Source organism: Anser cygnoides, chromosome 8, assembly GCF_040182565.1.
Source record: "Anser cygnoides isolate HZ-2024a breed goose chromosome 8, Taihu_goose_T2T_genome, whole genome shotgun sequence".
NCBI classification, from domain to species: domain Eukaryota; kingdom Metazoa; phylum Chordata; class Aves; order Anseriformes; family Anatidae; genus Anser; species Anser cygnoides.
Window position 1 is genome coordinate 8893048 of NC_089880.1, and position 26400 is coordinate 8919447.

Below are 26400 nucleotides of genomic sequence, written 5' to 3' on the forward strand. Positions count from 1 at the left end.
AAACAAGATAATTTACTTCATATATCATCTATCTTGGCACATGAGGTTTAAGGATCAGAGCTGAACTGAAAGACTACAATGTAAAAGAAGCAAAGAACCTTCAAAATACAGGAGAAAAGATATCAAGAAGCAATATAAAATCTGGCTGCTAAATCTCATTGTTGGACATTATACAATTGATTTCAATAGTTTACATTTTTAAAATATGTCCACTCTATAATTACATTTTATAACATGTTACACATTTCCTACTTTCCTGGGAAAAGTAAACAGTTTTATTCTACACACTTACCCATCTTCTATTCACTGCATGCAGACACTCCAGCTACTAATGAAGCAGCTCCAGCTACTTCATAAACAAATTCTAGTTTAGACTGTTCTGAAGACCCAAAAAGTTCTGAAGAAATATTTGCGTTTGCACAGGCTGTTAGTATGATACGATGGTGGCCTACTTTTTACAACAGTACCTCTCCATCATTCTGATGTTATATGATTGACAAAAGTGTTGCCTTTTTTTTTTTTTGTAGATGTACTTAGTCACGTAACATTTAAAACTCCATACCAGTATAGAAAATACTACTTCTGATAGGAAAAGCATTTCTGAAATTCTACTAAACTATAAAAGAGTACTCCTGAGAGTAAGCTCAATATATTTTAACCAAAATAAAAATATTTATATTAATCAAATTATAGGGGTTAGAGAAATGTGACTGTCTTTAAAGGATATTTAAAACAAAACTTCAGTTTGATTTTAAAAGAACGATGTATTTGTATTTTCCAATAATTAAATTTTATTACTGGGAAGTATTTCACAAAATGTGAGGCAGAAATACCCAATATTTAGTAAGGGATAAAATCTTGAATGAAAGATACCTCTTTCTTGGCCATGATGTTTGTTTTCTACTGGTTTCTTTGCAACCCATAACCTCTGTTTATAACCTGAAACTTACCAAAAAAAATATTTTATAATGAAATAACTGAGTTTAAATAAAATACCTGACTAATCCTTGCCACATTTTAAATTAAGTATTACAGTTTTATATAAAGTCTTGTTAACAGCAAGTTGAGTAGGTTTTTTTCACTTTAATGCAGAACAATAGCAGGATGACCATAATGTATTTATTAAGCACAGATTCAATCCCCTCAGTAACTGAATGCAGATAACCACTTAGGCTCTCTAGTTAATTTTTAAGGGAAATACTAGTAAAAATAACTCCAAGTATACAGAGATATAAAGTCTTTGACATACGGTGCTCTAATTTCACTTGCTACTATGCAGCATAAAATGCTGAAATACCCATAAAGGACAGTACAGCTAGTTGGCTTATTATTAACAGTTTCTAAAGAAAGCAAGAAGCACTTTGCATAACGGAGCATAAATCAATAGCCTGCAACAACTCTTCTATATGTCAAATGACACAAAGCCACCAGAAATGTAAAACTTCCACCATCAGATAACAAATGAAAAAAAAAAATATATATATATATATCAAATGGAAAGGCAAACTTTTAAAATCCTTGTTTTAAAACAAGCTCATCCTGTCATTTATGAAATATCAAATACATCAAGGAGCTACATCAGAGGCAACTTCACTGCAATTTCACTCGACTTAACACAAATGTTCATGTTGTGCGTTCCCCACCCCCTACAACCCCTCTAAAAGGCAGAGAACAGAAAGAAGAATTTCAGAAAGCTTGAAATTGCAGTGTGACAAGAATCCCTTATCTCAGTTCAGCCCATAGTAAAGTGTGCTGAAGTGATGGATGAAAATTCACTTTCTGTATTTCCACGGTTAACATTCACAACATTCCCTATCAGAACTGAAACACATGCAGCTGTGCTCACATTGATTGAAACAGGACTAAATTGGAGAGTCCCATGGTAATAGCACACTGTTTAAAAATACATACATATGCATTTAAATACTTGCACTTTTTAAGCTACTTTAGGGCATTTAAGACAAAAGAGAAGTTAACTATTTGATCCTCTGACAATTTTTTCCTAACACTTTTTTTTTTTAAATGTAAAACGTAATCTCTTGGTGAGACCCAGAGAAGAAAACAGTAGGCTATCTACAATGGTGAGTAGGTTTTCTCCTCCTTCGTCACAGCAGCAGTTAGCCACCTGAAGACCTGAACACACTCCTCTATTTTACACATAGTCTAGATAATTTATTTCTCCAATTCACGGATCTTACCAATGAATGATCTAGCACCAACCTAAATCTTCATCTTTGCCAAGTGACTCCATGTTATTTCTTCTTTACCTCTGTAATAGGACACTATGCATTTGTGCCTTTAATACTATTAATTGGAGAGATAACCTTTTTCTTTAGTGCCTCTGAGAAGCCTCTCAGGAGACTTTACTGACCAATTCAGAGTTTAATGGAGCCCGTCATACTGAAATCATTGTTTTTATTTTGCTACTATTCCTCCGTCCTATCCCAGGGATCATGACTTTTGCTATTGGACACTTGCTCTCATTTATAATTCCTTCAACCTTGACACTTTATACTATATACTTATCGGTCTTAATCAAATCTTCAAAATTCTATGCCTAATTACTTTCTTCTTTTTATGAATATATTATTTTAACACATTTAAGGAACTGTGTTCTGCTCCATCTCCTTACCAACATATTACTGGGCCATTAAATTTTCTAACAGCCAAAGTCCAGTGAGTGACAAAAGGTTACGAAAAAAAAAACCACCACTTGCCTAAAAAAACACACTTGCCATCTTTTTTTGAAAAAAGAGAGATGTTATTTTATCATTTCTAATATTACTTCGAATTTTGATATGAAACTATAAACTCACTGATTTTTTTATTTATTTATTTTAACTAAAAAGATGGAAAAACAACGTTAGCTGATGTTTGGCCAGGTCATCAACGTTATTGACTTTTCTTTTTAGAAACAGCATATTACAGAGAAAGACACTCACATTGTGGCCAGGTCTGTGTTGTTTCTCAGTATTTTGAGCAGGTTTATATCATAACACTAAGGTCTATTCGTGCTTCCAATAGCTCAGTAAACATTGTAGGAATCTGTTCCTGTACAAAAAAAAATAAAAAAAAAAAAAACTTTTACAACCCTTCACACAGCAGGAAGACATCAGATCTTCCAGATTTTAAAAAACAATAAATCTCATATGTACTTTCAAAATTAAATTTACATTCAAATATTTCATTGTTAACCCCTCACAAAAATGTTAAACAACCTTGTTGCAGAAGTTTGTTAACACACAAGTTTAGCAAGACTTCACTATCTCCCCAAATCTTTCTTCTATCCTAAAGGGTTTTTTTAAACCAATATTTATTTTTTAATTTAATCAATTAATTATTAATTTAATGAATCATTTAAATTAATAAATTTATATTTAAGTTGTGAAGGCTGTATGTTAGGACTCTGGGCTTCCACAATAATCATAGCCCTTCACGGCTTTTAGGTTGAAGTATCTCTACAGATTTTTGAAGTTTATTACTGTTACAGAAAATACATTGTTGGGTGCAAAAGCATGTCAAGAGTGTATTGCAAATATGAGTACACCATCCTAAAAGAACAATTTTGCAGACTTGCTTATAGCAGAAAAGTTAATTACATGAGCTTAAGTGCAAAGGAAAAGATGAGGAAAGGCTGCAAATTGATCTATCAGGTTTACTACTGTCAGCATAGTTTTAAAATAGTCTCATAATGGGAATTTTCAGTTGAAAAGTACAATCGGTCTGACTTGAAAGTTTGGCACTGAATGAAAATTTATTAGTGCCAATAAAGGGGAATGTGGGAATTGAAAGTCATTCATCATTGTAAAACTTCACCACAGACTAAACAGAGATAAAAGATTCTGTATAAGCGATAGTTTCCAGTATACTATCCTTTTGTAACTTGTCATATTGGAACATACAAAACGCTTATATGTTAAATAATTACTTCCAGAGAACCACCTATGATATTTCCCAAATTATACCCACCACAGAATAAAACTGTTCTGTAACTATGTCTTTAGTATATAAATACCCAGGATCCTTTACTGTGAATAAATTATTTTTAACATATAAACTTTAGAAAAAAAAAAATGTACTGAAAATAACTTGCATTAGTTCATATAGAAGAAAAACTACTTAACAAAAATAATGTATCTTAAGGCCCAAATCAGCTATTTCTAGTTGTTAATAAAACAAAGCAACACCCATTTTCCCATCAATTTTAGACTGCAGATGTCTAGTTTTGGAGGCAAATAGGATTTTTAGGCAAACAAATTTAGAAAATGAGCTAGTTTTGTGCTAAGTTTCAGGTACTGGTGTTCAAACAATTATGGTGCCTTTCTATTGCTATACGTGGAAACATTTGTCATTGTTGGACAGCCGTCAAGAATGAAAAATGGAATTATATTAATCATATGTCTTTTCTTGTTACTGGCATGAGTTTGTAATACACCACACAAAGAAATCACCCAGAAAGTCCAGTGCGACATGATATGAATTATCATCCAATTATTCATTATGCTTTATATGAGCTAGTAAAAGGGAAAAAAATAAGACATAAGACACATTACTTAATGAACCTGAATTAAAATACATTTGAAAATTCACTAAGTATTTCTAGTGACATTAGGATTCCTTTAAAAAAAAAACAATTTTTTTTTTTGGATAAGACTTACTCTGATAACTTGGATTTTATTTTTATTTTAATTAGGTTATAAAAACTGGCTTGTCATAATATCTTCCGGATTCTCATCCTTTACTGTTTGACAAATAGAGTAGAAATACTAAATGACAAAAATTATTGTGGCTTTGGTATGAATCCTTCCTGAACACTACATTGAAAATAGAGCATTTAGGAAAATTCTACAATTTGCTGGTCAAAACAATATATGGTTGCCTATTAATTGTAGTTACCTGGGAAAAGTCAAGATTAATTTAAAGAGCAATATAATTATTTATAATTGATTCCACATGTCTGGCTTGCTTTTTTTTTTTTTAAAGTGTTCTTCTCAAGTACATATAGTACAGATATTTCATAAAATTAATACATACAGGATGATATGATGACATTCAGCAACATCCCTCGTCTTAGAAATTAATCATACAATGATATCCCTCAATACTAACAGCTTCCATACTACCTAGAGTTGACCCTGAGTCGGGATAGTAAAGTGTATTCATTCTAACAGCAGTCATTCTATAACCTAAAATATTTATCTGCAAACCTTAGTATTGTATAGCACATTGATACTGCATCATGTTTTAGCGAAGCAGCAAAAGCATAAACTTTGAGTTTGAAGTGTCTTCTTTCCTTAGGAACATGACAAAAAAAAAAACACATTTAAATCTCTGTTTGTCTGTTCACATTTAACAGTGACCATCTACTGCAAAATAGTTTCACCATGAAGACCAGTTTGACTCACTTCCTTCCATAAATTGAAGCCTTGTTTGAAACATAAGCTTCTCTTTTCGCTTCCTTGAACTATGTATTTTAGAGTATAATGCAGTTTAATTGTTCTGCTGCCATTTACAGGTGTTCATGTAGTTTATTATGTCAACATAAACAAGTGTTTTAGTTGGAGACTTATTTTTTTAATGACATCAGCAATTCAAGTATCCCAGTCCCAAAAGTAGCATAATGATTACAGTACAACCAAGTGGAGGAAAAACATGGTATAAAATAAGAAAATTTGAAAGTGTATTGTTGCTTTCTTACATTTTCGGTATAGTGCAAAACTATTTTGAAGTAGGAAATAGGCAACCAGTAATTACAAGCTTCTTTAACAAACAAACAAAAAAAAATGGTTTCCTTCTTTGTTTCTTCAGGTTTTAGGTGAGAGAAAAAAAAAATATTTTCAAAAGGTAACAGTCTAATGTATTTAATTTTCTCACATGATACCAAAATTAAAGATTCTTTGGAAGCAGCAATTTTTCTCAAAGTTGCTTATACTGCTTTTGAGAACAGGACTTAAGGGCCTAATTCACCTAAAAATTTAATCACTTAACTGCTGTACCTGAAGTTGACTACACCCATAAAACAAAAGAATCAATAGCCTTACAATTCTATTGATTTCTTCCCAAAACAAATGAACACAACCTTTAGGCTCTGATTCACCAAAGTATTTAATTTGGACATACTTAAATCCTGCAAATCTATGGAAATTCAGCAAGTGTTCTGCTGCAGTTCATCTCTTTACTGTTTCACAATGTTCCTTACTCATGGTTTTTCCTCAGAGATAGAAGACACCCACAAGTCATAATATTGGTCAATAATACTCTAACAAGTATCTCATGGCCTTTGTCTTTGTTCACATATTTCCAACAGTTTTCCAACAGCAAATCACCACCTAATCAATATCAAATAAAAAAATAAAAATAAAAAAAGATGTCTCTATTTAGAACATATTTAGAGAAGAACAGTGTACTACATATGATCATTTATATAAAATGAAAAAACACATAAATCACACAATTAGAAATGTATTTCCTTCGGAGAGGTCTTGACTCCTCAGTTTAAAATTATGTTGGTTGTAGAAAACTTATTTCTAGCACTCACATAAAATCTTCAAGTTTGGTTCCTTCACAACTGTAGTACTTTTGGTTGCAGATTTAGTTAGACAGCTCTAAAAACCTGAGGAATTGTTTTTGTCCTAACCAAAGGCTAACATAGAAAAATTAAGATTCACCTCAGCAGATTTTTTTTAAACCTTGTACTGATGATAAAATAGTACAAAACAGCAGATTTGTCTCATACCAAATTCTCAGTTTATTAGTGGACTTAGGTAGTGCCAAGATAACTTGAATTTTAGAGGTATTCTGTACTGCAAAGAGTAATCGGGTCACATTGCACACTGAAAACCTGGGAGACCTTGTGTTACAGATTAACTAGTCAGTATTGTGATCAAGAAATACAGAAAAAAAAAAAGAAAAAAAAACAATCTCTTGTACCTAGAAATGTAGCTGTAAACATATACGTAACTGATAATTTCTAATGTAACTGCTACAAATTGAAAATTCAGAAATTAGGTTCTGATGAATTCTGAAGAGTTCTCAAAGAAAAAGAAAACACATTTAGTAATAAAAATTTCTTAAGCCTCTCAAATTGTAATCATTGCAGAGTACTGATTGCACCATTTCCTAGGTAAGCAATCTAAGCATCTGAATTAACCTCATCAGGTTCCTCTGGTACCTGGTCATTGATTGTCTGAAGGATCTCCAGGAAAATCCAACCACATTTAGCCACTGAAAAAGCTGCTGCTTCTCTCCTCTTTTTCTCCCTCAATACCTATCAATAACTTAGCTTGCAAATGTGGAAGTTCTGTCCCAGAATTAGAGACACATTAAAACGTAACTGAGATCAGACTGAAGGCAGAGAAATCCTATGAGTGTAGAGGTACAAAAATGAGATCATCTACAGTTCTCATGACTTTTTCTGACAGCCAGGGCAAATTTTTTCTCTCAGGAACATTATTTCCAATACACAGATACAACTTCTCTTCTAATGAAAATAAAACCAGTGTTTTATCTAGAGATGGACACTAAACCGAATAGCTGGATAACCTGGTAGCATCAAAGATGCATTTACCATAGAACCACAACTTTTTCTTTTTTTTTTTTAAATAAATACATAATAAATAAATAAATACACAAATAAATATTACACCTCTAAAAAAAAAAATCTGAGAAGCTCCCTTCCCTTTCTACAGAGGTACACCAAACAGAAACAACAACAAAAAAATAATCAACCGTATCATATATTCATATTTACATTTCAAATTAACTATTTTAATTTTTTTTCTGAATAAGTAGAACCACAAGTGGGATAAACTGGTACAGTGAATTGATTGGTTGTGCAACAAAAGAGCATCCTGAGGGTTCCAGGTAATAGAATACATTAGCTACAAACAGCAAAGAGCGATGTTTGCATGGCCAGAAACAAAGCACTGCACAGATAGAGTTGGCCACAGATCTTCCCCTTACGCAAAAAAAAAAAAAGAATTGTTTTGATATCTCTTGTTTACCAGTAAGGGTCTTAATTAATGCTGAGTCCCATGTCTAGGCAGGTTTGAGAATGTACTGTGAGCCAGCCAAGAATTCATGCGTGCCATGCATCACTGCACTTTCAGTACAGGTCACTCAACTGTTGTAGCTTAAACATAACATTTTTCAGAAGATATTAAAACACCCACTTCTATTCTTCAGTAGTCTTTGGAACACACAATTTCGCTCCAAGTTGGGGAGAACAGAATTCACATGACAAATAGTACTCGCACAGCATAAGAATCAAAGCAATGGGGCGGAATTATTTTACCATCTCTCTCTAGCTCTTCGCAACTAGGAATAGGTATTTAACTCTTAGAATTTAACTAATTTAGAAATTGGGTAGAGCCCCCAGGCAGAATTTCACAACAAAACAAAAAGTTCTATTAAAGATAACAGAGCTGCAACAGGAAAATCTACATACCATCTAGGTTATCAACACAAACACAGACATTGAATCATCAGGCACTGCTACTAAAATAATGATATCCTCAATTCTTTGTTTACAGATTGTCTTTCTTTCCTTCAGGACTTGAGTAGAACATACACATTAGCATAAGTTATTATATTCCCCTCTGCTACTTCAACTCTGACGCTCTCTGGTACCTGTTTGAACTCTCATAGTGAAAGAGCAGTAATTTGTACCCCTTCAAAAAAGCATACAAAAACATATATATATATATAAAACTTCTGAAAGCAATTTTCACTGTAACTAGCTTTACAACAGTAATTCAATTGTTTAATAGCCCCTGCGAGTTAAGCAATCTCTCTAAAAAGTTCAGTGATTGCAAGTTGGGTGTAATTAGTAGTTATGGAATCAATCACATTTAACAGAAATTTATTTAAGTAGGAAGTTGGAATGGATCTGAATTTACACTACTGCTCTCAAACTAAGGAAATTCAGCCTTTTTTCTGATGGTAAGCAGTAAACACACTACAGAACTATTGGACAGCTGAGCAATTCTGGTACATGGTAACACCACACATTCCATGTTGTTACTCACATTTGCACTTCCTCTCACTTCACCTGCCCATCTCTCTCCCAGGACTAAAGTCAGCAAATTTTAGAGGGAATTAGTTTTGCATTTCTTCTTTTAAAATGTAACATAACATCTGTCCAAAACAGCAGCTGAGGTACTTTGCACCTATGTAGGGCAGCTTCCTACACAGCCTGTGCAACTGCGTCTGGAGCCTTACTCTGTTGCTCCCAACCAGTACAGGGGCTGAGAATTAGGCCAGAGGAGTAAACAAAGCTTTCCCCTCATGTAATTTAAAGAATATGTATATGTATACACATATACAAATATATAACTGGCAGATTTCCTGCTTGTATTAAAGAAACATTTAATGCATTCTGTCATTGGAAGCGTACACTTACTAGAAGACATTCAAAGAAGTAAATGGAGGTTTTGCTCAAAGATTTAGTTAAAAAACAGTGGACTTGAAATCCTAGCTATAATTAAACAAATTGCATAGGGATTTTAAGTGGTTTTTTTTTTGTAAGTATTAAAAAAGCATAAATACCATGCAAGAATATTTAAACCACCATAACTGTAAATAAGAGGTTTCCATTAGTATTAAATTTTATTCCAACTATTGTAGTTCCAGAATGAGAATGAGATTAAAAGCTTTATCTGGACAGTGCATTTTTCCAGAGGAGCTACATTCATATATGGCTAGCACGCATTATATTTAAAACTGCTATGCATTTTTGTGGTACTCCTCACCACAGCTTTGATCTGTTGTGCTCTAGATGGTTGTGACATGGATAAAAAATATCAATACCTTGGCAGCAGTATCAACTGTAGAGATCATTAGAAGGGTTAGCTATTTATCTCCTATAATCCAGCAATTAGAGTGCTGAATGAGGTTTGGAAGTTGTTCAGTTTTCCCTACCCTGGAGTTAAGTTTTTACCTCTACATTGTTTTTATTTATATACAATTACCACCACCACCCATCTTAAATCATCTTAAATTCCTTCAAGGAGAGACAGCTATCTAAGAATAAATTAGCACTGATCTAAATTTGAAATCTGTATATCACTTTTTTTTTTTTTGTGACAGGCCACAAGCTGTAGTAGACTATTTTTTTTTTTATATTAAAAATTACAAACTACAAAAACCATCAGACTTTCAGCCAAAGAAAGCTAACTTTGAAAGGGGTTTGATTCCAATGAAACACTCTAGACTTAACTGACTACACATGAGACATACACAAATCTTTTGTTCATTTTTCTTTGTTTATTGTTTTGTTTTCCTGAAGGCCTACAAAATATTTCCATCGGGTGCCTGATAAAAAGATAACTAGGGGGAAATATTTCACCAGAAAAGAGTTTTGGCAGTTTTGCCAGTTTAAGAAACTGTCTTTCCTTACCCACAGATACCAATTCTGCAGTTCCTCATCCTGTTCTAATAGAACAGTTTGTAAGGCTGAATTGCAAATCAAATCAGAGGTCAGATTTTTTATTTTATTTTTATTTTTTTCTTAAGAGACACTATTTTATATGCATAGGCTCATAGACATCCTGATTCAGTCCCTGCCAGATCTACACAGAGCACTTGTGTTCACCTACCCACAAAACAGTGCACCATACAGAGGCAGAAACAGACAGGTGAGAAGAGGAACTGTGTAAGCCAGAAACGCCGTGTGACTGAACAGCAGCCTTTCAGTACTAGCTTCCTTGGCCAGGGGTGTCTACCGATGAACTGTTCAAGAATGAAGAGTTTTTACAGTCCTTTAAACAAGGACAGACACATAACACATCTTTCATTTACCTCAACCCCAGCTTTGGATCCAAATACCAGTTACTGTACACCACAGCAAAGGCTTTGGGCTGATCCGGGATTGAAAATGGCAAGCACAATACAAGGCATGCTCAATGAAAGGATGAATGAAGGACATTGCAATGCTGATTTCAAGCTGCCGGGCAGCCAGCTACAGCATGAAACATTTATATCACCTCTGGGAAAGAAAAAACACTATTTTACAGCAAAATACAAAAAATACCATGTCCAGATCTTTCCTTAACGTTTTGGTAGATTTCTGATAAAGAGTGATCAGAAACATCTTTTAAACCATGGGATCGAGAGACAATTGCTTATTCACAGTAGCAGTAAGGCAAGTCTCTAGAAAGAAACAGAGGCATGCTGGCATAGTCAACAAAGCAAATTCTATTTTAAAGAGAATTTTCTGCCAACTTTTTTTCCACATCAAAACATATTCCTGGTAGAGCATAAAAGCAATGTCAGCTAGAGGATGCTATTATTCAGAAGGAGAATTTTTCATTTCTACAAGTGGAGAGGATTGAGCATCATTTAATGAATCTCTGGTATTGAATCACTCTGAGAAATTCTAGTGCATCTTAATGAGTTCCTAAGGCTATCAACCTCACGTATGAAGTCAGAGATAGCAAATGAATTATATAAACTGTGATCTGTGAAGGGGTATTTGAACCCAAAGTAAATGAGTGCTATGCTAGGCTGAATTTTGGTTGCACAGAACTGGAAAAGTTGTAATAGCCACCATCTGCTCATGCAAAGCATGAAGGCAGATATAAGAAATGAGCAGAAGGGTCTTGTTGAGCAGCCTGAGAAGGATGGCCCAAGAAGGTTACACTTGGGTTTAGCAGGAAGATGACAATGGTTCGACATCAGTAGAAGAAATGTGGCATTTAAATCACAGAGAATACAGAGAGAAAAAGATGACAAAGCCATTTAACTTATTTTCTTACTTAAAATGGAAACATGGGTGGAAAAAAGAGGGAGGGATGTGCCCACCTCCCCAAAAGGCTTATGAAGAAAGAAAAAATAGCCATGTCCAATATGAGTTTTTGAGATTAAGAATAGAATGGAGAAGACTAAAGAATTAAAAAAATAGCTGCCCCATAATATATTACACAGAAAAGGGTCCAACTCCTCTCACGTCTCACTTTGGCTCCCAGACTTGAAAAATTTAGTTAGTTTTCTGTTTTTCTGAGCAAAACTAAGCTGTAAACCAAGATAAACATGACTTCATGCTTTCTTGCTACACCTTTTCATGGCTCTTCACATATCCTCTTGATAGCAGTCCACAGCAGCTATTTCATGACACAGAAATTGTACCCAGTAAGAATGGGTTAATGGTAGAATGAAAAGTTGCAGGGACAGAGGCAAGGGGAAATTCACAGAAGTAGATTGATGATAGAGCCCTCAAGCAAACAGAAGCTGCTACTAGAAGTCATACTCACAGTTGCACAAAGCATTTATTGCAGTGCAACTGTGCATGTCTGACTAGAAGCAAAGGTACACAGCTCAGCTAGTAGGAGAAAATGAGTGCTGCTCCCTCGTGCATTGATTACACCATTCATATCTGCAGACACAAAAATTTGACACAAAAGAATCCCCATACCTATCATGGCTCTAGAGGCAGAGAATAAACAGCCTTTGAGAAGGCTCAGTTTTCTTTACAGATTTTGAAATAAACTCTCTGTGCATTGAAATAGTTGTGTGCAAGCACATGGTCTGCTTCTGTAGTTGTGTGATCAGCATCTCCCTGATGTTGCAGGCCTCTTATAACCCATATTGAATCTAACTGCTCTAGAGTCCTTCCTGTCATTAAAAGAAGAATATTTTTTAAAAATTAACCTTCTCTAGAAGGTAAAAATATTTATATCAAGGTAAAAAAATTAATTTGAGGTTAACTTCTAGACTGCATTACTTACCTGAAATCAAACTATCTGTGCAACACAATTTAAACAGAATCAGTAATTTCAATTTCTCTAGACTTTTTCCTGTATATCATTATATATACTAAAAAATCCTAAAATTAGGATATACTCCTGAAGAGCACCACTTATGAGTTGGAGCAGCTCACAAGTCACCTAGGAACTGAAACTTTCTAAAATCTCAGATATAAAACCATTCACACTTTCTGTTAATTGCAAGTATGCATGTGACCCTAAAGGAGGTGAAAGGCTACAGACCCCAGAACAGCTCTGCAACTTATTTTTAAGTATTTTTGTTCCTCTTTCTTAAAGACAGAAATAGGCACCAATGCGTTTAAGTAACCAGACATGAGCTGTATCTTCTTACAGGAACAGTCCTTCATACCGCATTAAATGGGACACTACATGGAAGGAAAGGAGATTATATCTGCAAGCATCTGGAGGTGTTCAAACTCTAATCTCACAATTTCAAATAATCTCGAATCATGGTTGCCTGAATCCTTGTATTTTTTTTCCTCTTGGCCACAGCCCAAAGCCAACTTCTTTGCCAGGAAATCATTTACTTGTTATACATTACTCAAACTAGATGATGTAATAACCACCTCTGGCCTTAAAATAAACTCTATGAAAAAGATCTGATGATTTTTGTTACCAATATTTTGCTGAGTGCTGAAACAAAGTTTTAACTTCAATTTTCATTTTCCAGTGTCAAGAGTGGACAAGAAAGAACTATCTTCCTGTATTTTTCAGAATCTCTGAAGTTACGCACAGGTAGAATATTAATGGGTAGCTTTTAATAAGAAGAAAGTAGAAGAAAAACTATGAAAAAGTAGCTTTCCTCAAGTGGTTCAACAGTCTTATAGACACATACATGTACAAAAGCAGAGGCATCAAAGACAGACTGAAGTTATCAGCAGCCAAATACCCAGCTACAGATTGCAGATCATTCCTGAAAGTAGGTGATAAAGGGAGACTTTTTAAAATTAAATGGCCAGAATATATTTGAAAATATTCACAAATTTCATTTTATTACTTAGGTTACTGACTGCTGAGAAAGTATATTTTGGTTTTAGTTGCAAAAAGAATGTCTATCGTTATTATATAATTAAAAAAAAATAAAGCACTAAAATTTATCACCTTTTGTTGAATTTTTGTATAGTTCCCTTTCTCTGAGTTTCAATGTAATAAGTATTTAGCAATTAAAGGTCAACAGTTTGTAGATTTTAACTAAAGGTCATATAAGAGGCATTTTATTTGTGAACACTAGCAAAACAGATGCCTTCCTCAAAATGGCTTTTCAGTTTTTCCTTCAAAGCTTACAAAGGCTAGCATTCCCAAGAATATATTCCTTTGTTACTTAGGACTCTACTAGTTTTATAAAATTTATATAGTTCTACTCACATGTTCCACTATTTAATACAATTTATCCTGAATCTAAAAATCCCATTCTCTGTGCATTTATGCACATGAATTTGCAAAAAAAAAAAAAAAAAAAAAAAAAAACGAAGTCCCACTTAGCATGCAGATAATGACAATGATTAAATACTTATAGAATCCACTAGATCTATATATAGCAGAACTCTGCTTGTTGTGGAGTATGCCTCCTCAATCACCCTTGGTTAATTAAATCCAGTCCCATTTACCAGCTCCAAACTTGTACATAAGCATGTACATCATTAACAGTTATTAACAATAACACTACAGATATTTATTCATTTTTGAATAACTACTATACATTACGTTGCATTTTCAAATTAAATGGACAACTAAAAAAATATATGTAGGCATGTAGTGAATTTAATGTTCTCATCACTGATGCTGCAGAATTTGGTGTTCAAAATGAAAGAATATTTATTTCAGCATACTACTGAAAAAAGTAAATATAATCCTTCATTGCTGAAGGGAGTTCTACAGGATTTGGTGGTAATGAGTTCAAACTAGGTCTTTTTTGTTTTTCACCAATACATGTGTGTGTGCTTGCACACCTGTGTGTATAATTGCACTGACATATGACATCTATAAACAAGTATACCTTGTAAAGGGAGAAACTGTAAGACACTTGCACGTGTTTTATACCTGTATACACACACTCACAGCAACCCCCCCCCTTTTCTCAGCTATCTCAATGTCAATTTAAATAAGCAAATACCATGTGCAATGTAGCTAATCCTGAGTATTTAAAGAATTTAAACTGTTGCCTTATCTCCTCTGTTTTAATGAGGTTGAAGTGTTACAAGCTCTTCATTTTTCTTAGGATTTAACCCTGGCTTTTACTGGAAAGAAAGAAAACCTTAATCTACTGAAGACTGCTAAGATTAGCATAGACAAAACTAAATATTATTTCTACTGTCACTGCAAATACCAGTTCAACTGGAATGCCTTCCAAACCAGGGACCAAGGCACACCTACTTAATATGGATTACAAGCTACATACACCATATGAGATAATTACCTATGCAAAAAAGGAAATTAGTGTGCCAAAGGGAAAGATCTAGTCATCAACAAGTCTACAGGAATTTAACACCCATGGAGGACATCAGAAGGGAACTGAAAAATGAAAAAGGCTCTCAAGAAGCTACATTTGAATAATTCTTGGGTTTGCATGGTGTAAGGCACAACCACAAGATAGATATACACACACAATACAAACGTATATACAATATACAACTACAACAAACATATGCATCTTTCTCTGGACTAGATGCTACCACCACCAGCAATAGACCTTAGTAATAAAAATGGCTCTTAAACAAAAACATTACATTTCTTAGGCAGTTGACTTTCAAAAATATGCCTATGTTTCTATAAGAATATTTTCCATTCCAAAACTTAAAGTATAAATGATTACCTGAAAATTCCTTCTGTTTAGACTGTGTTATAAGAGTTATAAGGTTTCATTTTTAGGTAGTCCTCCTTGGAGACAGGAGTTGACTCAATGATCTTTGTGGCTCCCTTCCAACTTGGGATATTCTGATTCTATGAGTTGGCCTTTCTAAACAGGAAAATATTTTCATTCCTTAGTCTGCTAAAAGGAGCTCTTCTGCTTTGCATTCAATTCTAGAATTTAAATGCCTTCATTTAAATTAAGGGCTTAATTTCTAAGCTTTCTGTAGTAATAACTATGCTAGTAAATCTGTTTCGAACACCAGAAATTGTATACACATTCCAAAGATAATTCAACACTGTAAAGATGTTTTTCCTTTACCCCATCTTGAAGTCAAACCAGGGCTGTGCCAATATGCAAAATGCACTAGAACTAGGCAAGAAAAAAAGATGCTATTTCATTGTCTATATACTTTTTTTCTTAAAACTTGGTGTGAATTCAGCTCACCAACATCTAAATGATGTTTCTGCTAACATTCCAGTTATTTGCTGTTTAATAAGCAGATTACTTAGGAAATCTAAAATCAGTATTATGTTAGGAGGAGAAATCATGAAAATTTTAATGAAGAGGGACACAACAGAGCAGAGATACTGACAGTTTCAAATTGAATAATAATTTTTTTATTGGCTAAAATTCCCATCTGAGATATTTCCACCAATGCTTGCCACTCCTATTTTCAGCAACTTTCACATCTTTATTTTTGTTTGTGAACATTTTGCCAAATTTGTTTAACAATATGTATTAAACTTGGGAAACATTATGCTTCTATTGAAAATAAGATAAAAAGATCAAGGATATAAACAACCTAATTCTATTTCATCAGTGTACTTCAAGACTTTATCAAACAGACATCCATCAGAGGACCGAACAACTTAAAGCTAACCTTTCTTGCACCCTGGCAGACACCAGTGAGGATCCAAGCCACCTAATGGCTGACAAATGCCTACCACTGCTTTTCTTCTTTGCTCTAAATGTCTCATCTTTGACAAAACTACGTGTCACATCACCTTTCATGCAATATCTGTGATTTGGTGTGCATTTGTTTTTTAAACTATGCTATCAGGCTCCAATTACACCCTAAATATTTTTTGTTCAAGCTTGTTTTCCGTAACAAGAGTTATTACTCCATCTCCAAAGTAAAGGACAGTGGGGTACTATGAAATTGTAACTCTTTAATGGCTAGCTAGAAACTGGATTAAAAACTCTCATCAAGCACCGTCAATATGTTAGATAGTGTTTATCAGATACAATCAGTTGTTCATTCTATTTTATCAAACAACAAATAAATCAAGGATCTGTGTTGAGATGCCTCATTTGGAAAGACAGACCTCTGTAAATATTAGATCAACAAGTTTATCCTAAACACCAAAGAATTTTCCAAGTAGGAGTCTTCATTTTCCAGTGAAGTTAAAAGAGACATCTTCAAGATTCCGGTCAAATGAACTAACTGTTACATAAAACTAAAAAGTTATGGGCAGTGTAGTATCTGATAGTTAAGAGAGGCAGCTAAATTTTCTACCTAAACATTTTTTTCCACAATGGGGGTATCATTTCTTTTTTGACCACAACCTTTAATCCTCTCCTTTTATTTAAAACAAGATTTTACAGAAATAGGATTTATTTGTATTGTATATTTGTATAATAGGATTATTTGTATTTCAGTTTTTGCCATACTTATTTACATAGAGGTTATTCCTAAAGAGAGGCAACATTTGTTGTAAGTTCAAAAACAGTCCAAACTATGTTGTTTTATATCAGCATTAAATTTAAATCTGAGATTTTAATAATTTCACCAAATCAGCATTTTCATTTTTCCACCGCATACACATTTCCATATACAATTTTAGCATCGGATAGGTCATTACAAAGCAGAAGATTGGTAATTTTTGACACAAGTCAGGTAATCAATATTTTAAAATACAGGTCACACTTTGTTGTTGTTTTGTTTGTTTTTTAAAGTCAGAAAATGAACAAGTACTACATTTCACTCCACAACATGAATAAACATAAGTAATTTATAGTATGGTTAAAAACCTCAGCAAAAACACCTGAATCCAATATACAGACATGGAACACAACTCTATTTAGGAACCGGTAACATATATAGTAATTAGCTGCTTCTCTGAAAATTTATTCAAGTTGTTCTCTGTAATAAAATCTGTATGGCTAGGTCAAAGACTTACAGGAAGGAGTGTCACTTGCTTTGCTCTATATGTTTTTAACACATATGTATGCCAAATGATTGCAAACAAATTGCTATTCTGAATGAATACAGGTTTGGACTTCATATACATAGCTATGTGTAGAAGTCAGTATGACTTTTTTTTCCCCCCCCTCTTAACACTATGCGAGTTCTCAGTACTTCTTCAAAACTTCTTCAAAAAAGTAGATTTTACTCTGTGCTATTTTTTATTAATTGATGCAAATCTTTCTTTTTTTTTTTTTAATATATCTGAGAAAATCTTTCTGAAGTTGAACTCCATGAAATAGATTTATTCTTCAACTTTGCCAGCTTATTTATCATTAGCCATGCTATATATTATACTAGTGAATTCCTAATTGAATTAGATTGATTAAAAACATGCTAAGACTATCATGAAAATGCACATGAAAGTAATGGTGAACAGCAACTGTTCACTGTCAAACTATCAGGTAAGTACAGGTAAGCAAAACAAAGGACATGTGATGCACAAATCTGCATGAAAACAAATTAGCGAAGAAATTTCTCAACATTTACAGATTAGAAAACCCGACTACCCTGGGCCTTACAAAAACAATCTGATAAGAACAAAATTTACTATCCCAAGTTTGTTTTCAGAGTAAAGCCTTATTTTTTAGTATTAAAATACAAACAAAGGACCTTAGAAATATCTATTTGCTACATCTATACACTTTTCTCAATTTGCCATTGCTAATAACAAAGGAAAGATGATTACAAGAACACATCATGACAACAAATCACAGATATAAAGAAAAGAAATGCATACAGTCCTCTCCTATTTATTTATATTCTATTTAGTAATAAAAAGTAATCCTGAAATAAGGCTATTAAGCTTGGGAAAAAGAAGCCTTTGATACTATAGTCAGGAGCTGTCCTGTAACACATGGGGCATATTTTATGAACCAGCTATCAGCTTATTCTAAAATTTAAAACACAAAATTATGTGGAACAAGCATAAGTAATATAGATAAAAACATAACATGGCTATAACACAAAGATTATACATCTGCTCTACATAACAAATGAATGCCTAAGGTCTTAATTTGGGAAAGCCTCACCCAGGTAATTATACTAGAAATTGGTTCCGTTACTAAGGAAAAAACAACAGTATACCAGCTCTGTGAGAAACAGGATGCCTAGCAGCTTTGAAAATAGACTCTCTACTTGTTTTTTTGTTTGTTTATTTTGTTTTTTCCCACTTCTTTGTCACCTGGAACTCTACTTTACAAGGAAAACCTACCTATGCAGTGACTTCACATGTGCTCACAGAGCCCTGAAAGCACTCAATATCACGAACAATTCCATTAATCTAATGAAATCATCAATATTCTTAAAATTAGGTCCATGCTTCAAGTATTCTGATGACTGGAGCTTAATCCAAAGCCCATGAAACGCAACAGGAGTTTTCGATTTCATTTCGGCAAGTTCAGGATTCAAAGTTCTTTGGATTTAAAGTGCTCTCATCAAATAGTTTTGAATGTTTCTTGACAAAATGGATGTACACTGCATCTTTTTTCATGTTTATTGATTTTGCTTTCGTTTACCAAAAGTTTCAGGTTGGATAATCACATTCTACATTTATGGCAGGAATTCCCACTGGAAATGCAAAGTTAAAACTTTGACAGGGTTTTGTTTGCTTTATATAAAGAAAATAAACAAACGAAACAAAATTGATACAGTATCCTCATTATCTGTGAATTGGCAAACACTCAAGCTCAATGTTAAACCATTTAACATTAGACCTTTTTGTATATGATAAATTCAAGCTGTTCTCCCTTAAATCTACCTTTTATATAATGAAGAAAATTGCTAGTCAACCATTTAAGAATAGATTAAAATCTATCGCATTGAATTCTGCCTGCAAACAGAAGGATGTTTTCCTTAAAATGGTTTAAAAGTTTTTCCCCCACCTTGTATTGTTTTTAATATTGACATTTATATCTAATAAAGATAGAAAGGGACAGAATGGGGGTACTGAAACACTCATCTTGAAGCAACCCATTTTTGGTATTCATCTTCCTGCATTTAACACCATGAATCAGTGATACCAGCTTATCTCACAAAGAGAATATTTTAAAATAAAATAGTACAGTTGTATTCTTTATAATTTGATTTGCCATTGATTTTAGATATTTAAGATTCTGTTATACTTGATATCTTTATAATAAAGCTTTATAATAATAATGTTCTACACCTTTCAATATACGTAAAGTCTTTTCTTCTGATTCAAGTCAACATTGCACTACCCATAAGCAACATCAAAAGAATCCAGCTTAGAACTATATGATTCACACAAAATCTTGTGCTGCAAAACAAATCCATTTTCTAATCAGTACATCTCCATCGTGCTACCACTGGCAGGGGAAGGGGGCTTTTCATTTCTATTTTTTCTTTTAAACCACAAACTGACAAGGTGTGCTTACAATTGATTTCTCTTTCAAGTTGTTTGCTGAATGGCGCAACTTTTTAATGATAACCTACAAAAGTGTCATTTCTGTCATTATTTTTTTCTAAAGTTCAGTTCATCTAATGCCTTTTCTAGAAGGCCTGCTCCTATTAAAGAGAATAGCAAAACTCTCAATATCACTGGAGCAAGAATCAGATCTGATATGTTGCTGAAGCAGGGGGGGTATTAGGATCAACTTAATGAGACCTTCCTTGAAAGAAAGAGAGAAAAATTCTGTACGTATATGAATGTCTTCCTTCCTGAAATAGAAAAATAATGAATTTCATATACTGGAAATTTTAAGGCTTATTCTTATTTACATGTTTCAAGCTCCTCCTGTTAAAAAAAATTTGTAGTGCATCGAACACCTTAAAATACACCCACTGTTTCTGCAACTCAGAAGTTTAGCAGAGGGCATACTGGTTTGGGGGGATTTGTTATTATGAACAAAGAATAAATTAGCCCATCATGTTAATATTACAAGCAGATCACAAACAGATCAATGTGAAACAGATATCACATTTTACATTTCAATTCTGACATGTAGATAGTCTGTTTTCTACACTATTAGGCTGCTCAGCGGCTTTCTAATGAATGTCTAGTATTTCACAGACTTGGTAAACAAAATGGATGGCGTTTTGGTTGCAGTCTCTGCAGGGGAGGAGTGAGGGAAGGGTGGTGGTGTTATTTTTGTCTGTCATCTTTAATAACTCCCTTAATGATTATACAGAAGCATCCAGCATGCTCAGAGTAAACCACCAAAAAGTGAAAACACATTTGTGAAGGTTGCAGTTTTGTATCCAAATTAAAAGTAGGTGAGGTTTCACACAGCGCACACCTGCAAAGCACCTTATAGTATATATTTTATTCTTTGATTTTTATTTTTTTTAAGTTATGGGTCAATATCTCAGTAATCACTTAACTGCTAACAAACACTTTTAAGCTCCATCTACCACAATTATTATTTGTAAAAACAGGTAAAGGTGCTTGTGAAGAATGAGATATGAATTGCTCAGTACCTTTTAAGGGACATTGATTTCAGTCTAGAATCATCACTGTATTTACTAAATGACATCTTGATCACTGTCAGTAGCTGTATAATAAATATAGTTTTAATGGAGTTACTGATTCAGATCAGTTAGGATCTCATACTTAAATTCTATTTCCTCTACCTCAGATAGGAACTGAAATCTCCAGCCATTACAAGCATTGAACCATGAAATGTATACTCTATTTCCACCACACATAAAATTTCTCAGTTGTCTAGATCAGTAATTAAATTCCTCTAGGCTTCCAATTTCCAGATCAGCAGACTGGCATCACCCAGGCTGGCAATGGGGGACAATCCAAGCAACCTGCATTCTACACATGTCCAGCAATGTATAGGCTTATGATTGACAGATAGTGGCAGGAGTGTTTAGCGAAGGACAAATTAACAGCTCACAAGTTCATTCTCCTCAGAATCCTACCATCTAATTATCATTTCATATGATATTGAGATTTCTCTCCACATACAGAATTTCCTTTCCTAGCTGAAAAAAAAAATAAATAAATAAATAGAATCACAGAATCGTCTAGGTTGGAAGAGACCTCTAAGATCATCTAGTCCAACCTCTGCCCTAACACTAACAAGTCCTACACTAAACCATATCACTAAGGGCTACATCTAAACGTCTTTTAAAGACCTCCAGGGATGGTGACTCAACCACCTCCCTGGGCAGTCCATTCCAATGCCTAACAACCCTTTCAGTAAAGAAGTTCTTCCTAACATCCAACCTAAACCTCCCCTGGCGCAACTTTAGCCCATTCCCCCTCATTCTGTCACCAGGCACGTGGGAGAATAGACCAACCCCCACCTCTCTACAGCCTCCTTTAAGGTACCTATAGAGAGCGATGAGGTCTCCCCTGAGCCTCCTCTTCTCCAGGCTGAACAAGCCCAGCTCCCTCAGCCGCTCCTCGTAAGACTTGTTCTCCAGACCCCTCACCAGCTTCGTCGCCCTTCTCTGGACTCTCTCGAGCACGTCCATGTCCTTCTTGTAGCGAGGGGCCCAAAACTGAACACAGTACTCGAGGTGCGGCCTCACCAGAGCCGAGTACAGTGGGACAATCACCTCCCTAGCCCTGCTGGCCACACTGCTTCTTATGCAAGCCAGGATGCTGTTGGCCTTCTTGGCCACCTGAGCACACTGCTGGCTCATATTCAGCTGCCTATCAACCAGTACTCCCAGGTCCTTCTCTGCCAGGCAGCTTTCCAACCACTAATCTCCCAGCCTGTAGCGCTGCTTGGGGTTGTTACGCCCCAGGTGCAGGACCCGGCACTTGGCCTTGTTGAACTTCATGCGGTTGACCTCAGCCCATCGGTCCAGCCTATCCAGATCCTCCTGCAGAGCCTTCCTTCCCTCGAGATCAACACACGCACCTAACTTGGTGTCATCTGCAAACTTACTGAGGGTGCACTCGATCCCCTCATCCAGGTCATCAGTAAAGATATTAAAGAGGACCGGCCCCAGCACTGAGCCCTGGGGGACTCCACTAGTAACCGGCCTCCAACTGGATTTGGCTCCATTCACCACAACTCTCTGGGCCCGGCCATCCAGCCAGTTTTTAACCCAACAAAGCGTATGCCAGTCCAAGCCACGAGCAGCCAGTTTCTTGAGGAGAATGTTGTGGGAAACGGTGTCAAAAGCCTTACTGAAGTCAAGGTAGACCACATCCACAGCCTTTCCCTCATCCACCAAGCACGTCACTTGGTCATAGAAGGAGATCAGGTTCGTCAAGCAGGACCTGCCTTTCATAAACCCATGCTGACTGGGCCTGATCGCCTGCTTGCCCTGCAAGTGCCACGTGATGACACTCAAGATAATCTGCTCCATGAGCTTCCCTGGCACTGAGGTCAAACTAACGGGCCTATAGTTCCCCGGGTCTACCCTCCGGCCCTTCTTGTAGATGGGCGTCACATTGGCTAGCCGCCAGTCGACTGGGACCTCTCCTGATAGCCAGGACTGCCGATAAATAATGGAAAGCGGCTTGGCCAGCTCCTCTGCCAGTTCGCTCAGTAGAACAATATAAAAATAAATGAGGTTCAGTCAAGAGGGACTTCTAAGGGCAAAAATAAAGGGAATGGAAAGAACTATTTTGAAATTATTGATAATCACACTTAAAGGATGCTCATCAGTGGATGTCCTAAGCAGATCATTTAGTGTAATAGCCTTCGTATCTTGATACATACAAATTCAGACACTACTTCTATTATTCTTATATGAAGCAGTAAAGATCTACAGCACCCCTTCAACATACTACAGCAGCTGTTACACTAGTTAAGTAACATATATATTTATATACACTGTCATATTGGGCACAAAAATATTTGACAAGAAAATAAATTTGTATTCAACTCTTTTGCATTGGTGCAAATCTGAAGTCAAACCATTCATTTCCGTGAAGTTGCATAACACAGATCTGGTTTGACTGGGCTTTAATTGGGTTAACCATTGAAGAATAAACTAAGCACTAAGAAATCATTACAAACCTGTCCTATCTCTACAAGATCACAGGAACTGCACTTTTATCCCCACTGCAGTGGCATCACTTCCCACACTTGCAGTTATCTTTTTAAAACATCTGGTCAGCAAGTCAATCCAACCCCTCACAAGTATTGCAAACTAAGGCAAAAGTGCTACTATGAATTTGAAATTTTTCAAGATGCAAAATTAGAACAACCCAACCCACAAATAAATATATTTAGCAACAACCTGATCCCAGTCACCAAGAAAGAGACAAAGACAATTTAGAAGCAAATGAGTGAAAAAGGCAAGCTTACATTCATGACATTAAGCCTTACATACTTCATTTAGATGAGTCCAGCTTCTAGCAATATGCAAAACTTTCAATTCTCACTTCCAAGGGCTTTAGTGAGTACACAGAAAAAAAAAAAATCAATAAAAAAAGTTTAAAATCTTTAATCTCAGGTGCTTTTGACTTTTTACTTGTGAGCACGAACACATTTAGAATACCTATCTAACCCCTGTTTGAATACCTACTCTGCTTTCCATTTTCTCTATCCTTGACAGGAAACCTAGATTTCACTATTTTTCCTCCCTGTTTTGCTCCTGGCCAATAATAATTTTTTCCATTAAGAAATACTGATTTTCTTCATTTCAGTTGCTGCTTGACTCCGCTGATATTCTGGAATGCTCAACTGTGACCATGACATGTTATCTCAACATGTTTCCCAGCAATAAGATATCACTAATGAATTAAGCCTGCTTTCTTGAAAGAACAATAAGAATACTGCAAACATCTTGAATAAACTGTTCTACATCACATGCTACATTATGTATTATTCTACAATATTTCAGTGTTAAATGTACTGCCAAACAGTCAAACTGCAAGAGACATCACCATATGGTTTCAATGCCATTACTTCTGTCAGCACTAAAATGAATTAAATGTGAAGTCTTGCATAATTCCCTCATTTTATATACTCTACAGTAGTGGTCACATAGCTATTAGTAAAAGTAGAAATAATCATGTCTTAATTAGATTGGTTTAAATAAAATGTTTTACTTGGGTCACTTAAAAATATCACTTAATATTGGCTCCAGTTCAGAGTCATCATTCACGCTAAGTTTCACATGAACTCAGGGGTTCTACTCAGTAATAGTAATCCTACAAAAGATGAACCAGAAAAACCAAAGACTGGCAAGACCTATGCAGTAAAAATAAATATATAAGAAAAAATTGTAACATACCAGGTGCATGAGACCAAGACTCTGCTGAGCACTAAGCAGCTATTATCAATATACAGCCGTGTGCAGAGCAGCACATAGCACCACCTGAGAAAGCCAGAATAGCTGTCAGGAAAGGCTAATTAGCCTAGGTCAGAATCTCAGTAATGAAGCTATACAATTCTCTTCCTTAAACCAGCTCCTATGGTTAGCTCTGCTATGTTTCATTCAGTTCTCAACTGACTGCTTAAAAAACAAAACAAAAGAAAACAAACAAAAAACAACAACACACAGCAAAAAGTACCACTGTTACACAATATTAGGAAGTGTACATTGTAAACAACAAAGTTGTATTAAAGAGATATATTTTAAACTTTAGAATATTACCACAGAAAGATGAAAAATAACACTAATGAATGGATTGATGCAAGATTTTTTCTTTTTAATATTGATTTTTCTTTACAGAGCTAAAAGTAAGAAGAAACTACTAGGAAGCTGGACGAACACAGTACAAAAGGTATTTGTTTTAAGTTAAAATTTGGGAGAATTTGAAATATGAAAGCTATACCTTTCTTTAAGGAATTACCAGACAGTACTTCTAAACTTATCCCTTTTCCCCTCTTCCAGTTCCGTTCAGGTTCTTAACCAGTTATACTTATATATTTTTATTTTTCACAACCCTTTGTTTCATTTGGTGTACAAATGCAACATCAAAGCATGAGATCTTAATATCTTTTAAAAAAAAAAGTTGATTCCTACACCCTGATTTTATAGTACCTTATATGTAATATATATTATATGTATAATATAATATGTATAATATAAGATCAATAAAATTCATATCAACACTAGAAACACTTGAAAGTCTGCATGTGTACATATTTACAAAATTACACAAAAAGGAAGATTATTTTATAGCATAACAAGCCTTATTTTTATTATTTGCTTTAATTATGGCTACAACTCTGTAAGATACTAATGAAGTGACTACCAAAACCAAAGATCCGTGGTAGACATCAGATCCTTTTAGTAAGTAAGTGATGAACATTTGTCTTCATAAGGCTTTGCATGTATCACTACAAACTTCCATTGTCACACACTCCCAAAGGTCTCTTTTGCAGATACTAAACCCATCTGGTTCATGGCTTTGAGGCAGTTATGAAGCAGAGGGAGCAGCTGTCCAAACAGCGCATCCCAGAGCCCAAGAATCTTATTTCATCTTGCAGCAAAAATAAGACAAGGCCTGCTCTTGTCAAACATACAATTAAGACAAGCTGTCAGAGATTTATGCCAGGTTTCATGACAACCACCCACTGTAAGTAGTGCTTTCCTTAACAAATCTCTATACCTGTTACTTTCTCATTTAGATGCTTGATTGGAAAACGCAAGTAAGCAGT

At 34.8% G+C, this 26400-nt stretch overlaps 1 long non-coding RNA gene across 1 annotated transcript in view; it reads right to left on the bottom strand.

Annotated features, from left to right (window-relative positions):
- LOC136791398 (uncharacterized) overlaps positions 1 to 26400 on the bottom strand; it is a 315666-nt gene that overhangs the window by 124894 nt on the left and 164372 nt on the right. Inside the window, exon 4 of the long non-coding RNA XR_010833355.1 lies at positions 2943 to 3051. This is a non-coding gene — a long non-coding RNA (uncharacterized lncRNA). The remainder of the gene's footprint in view (positions 1 to 2942; positions 3052 to 26400) is intronic.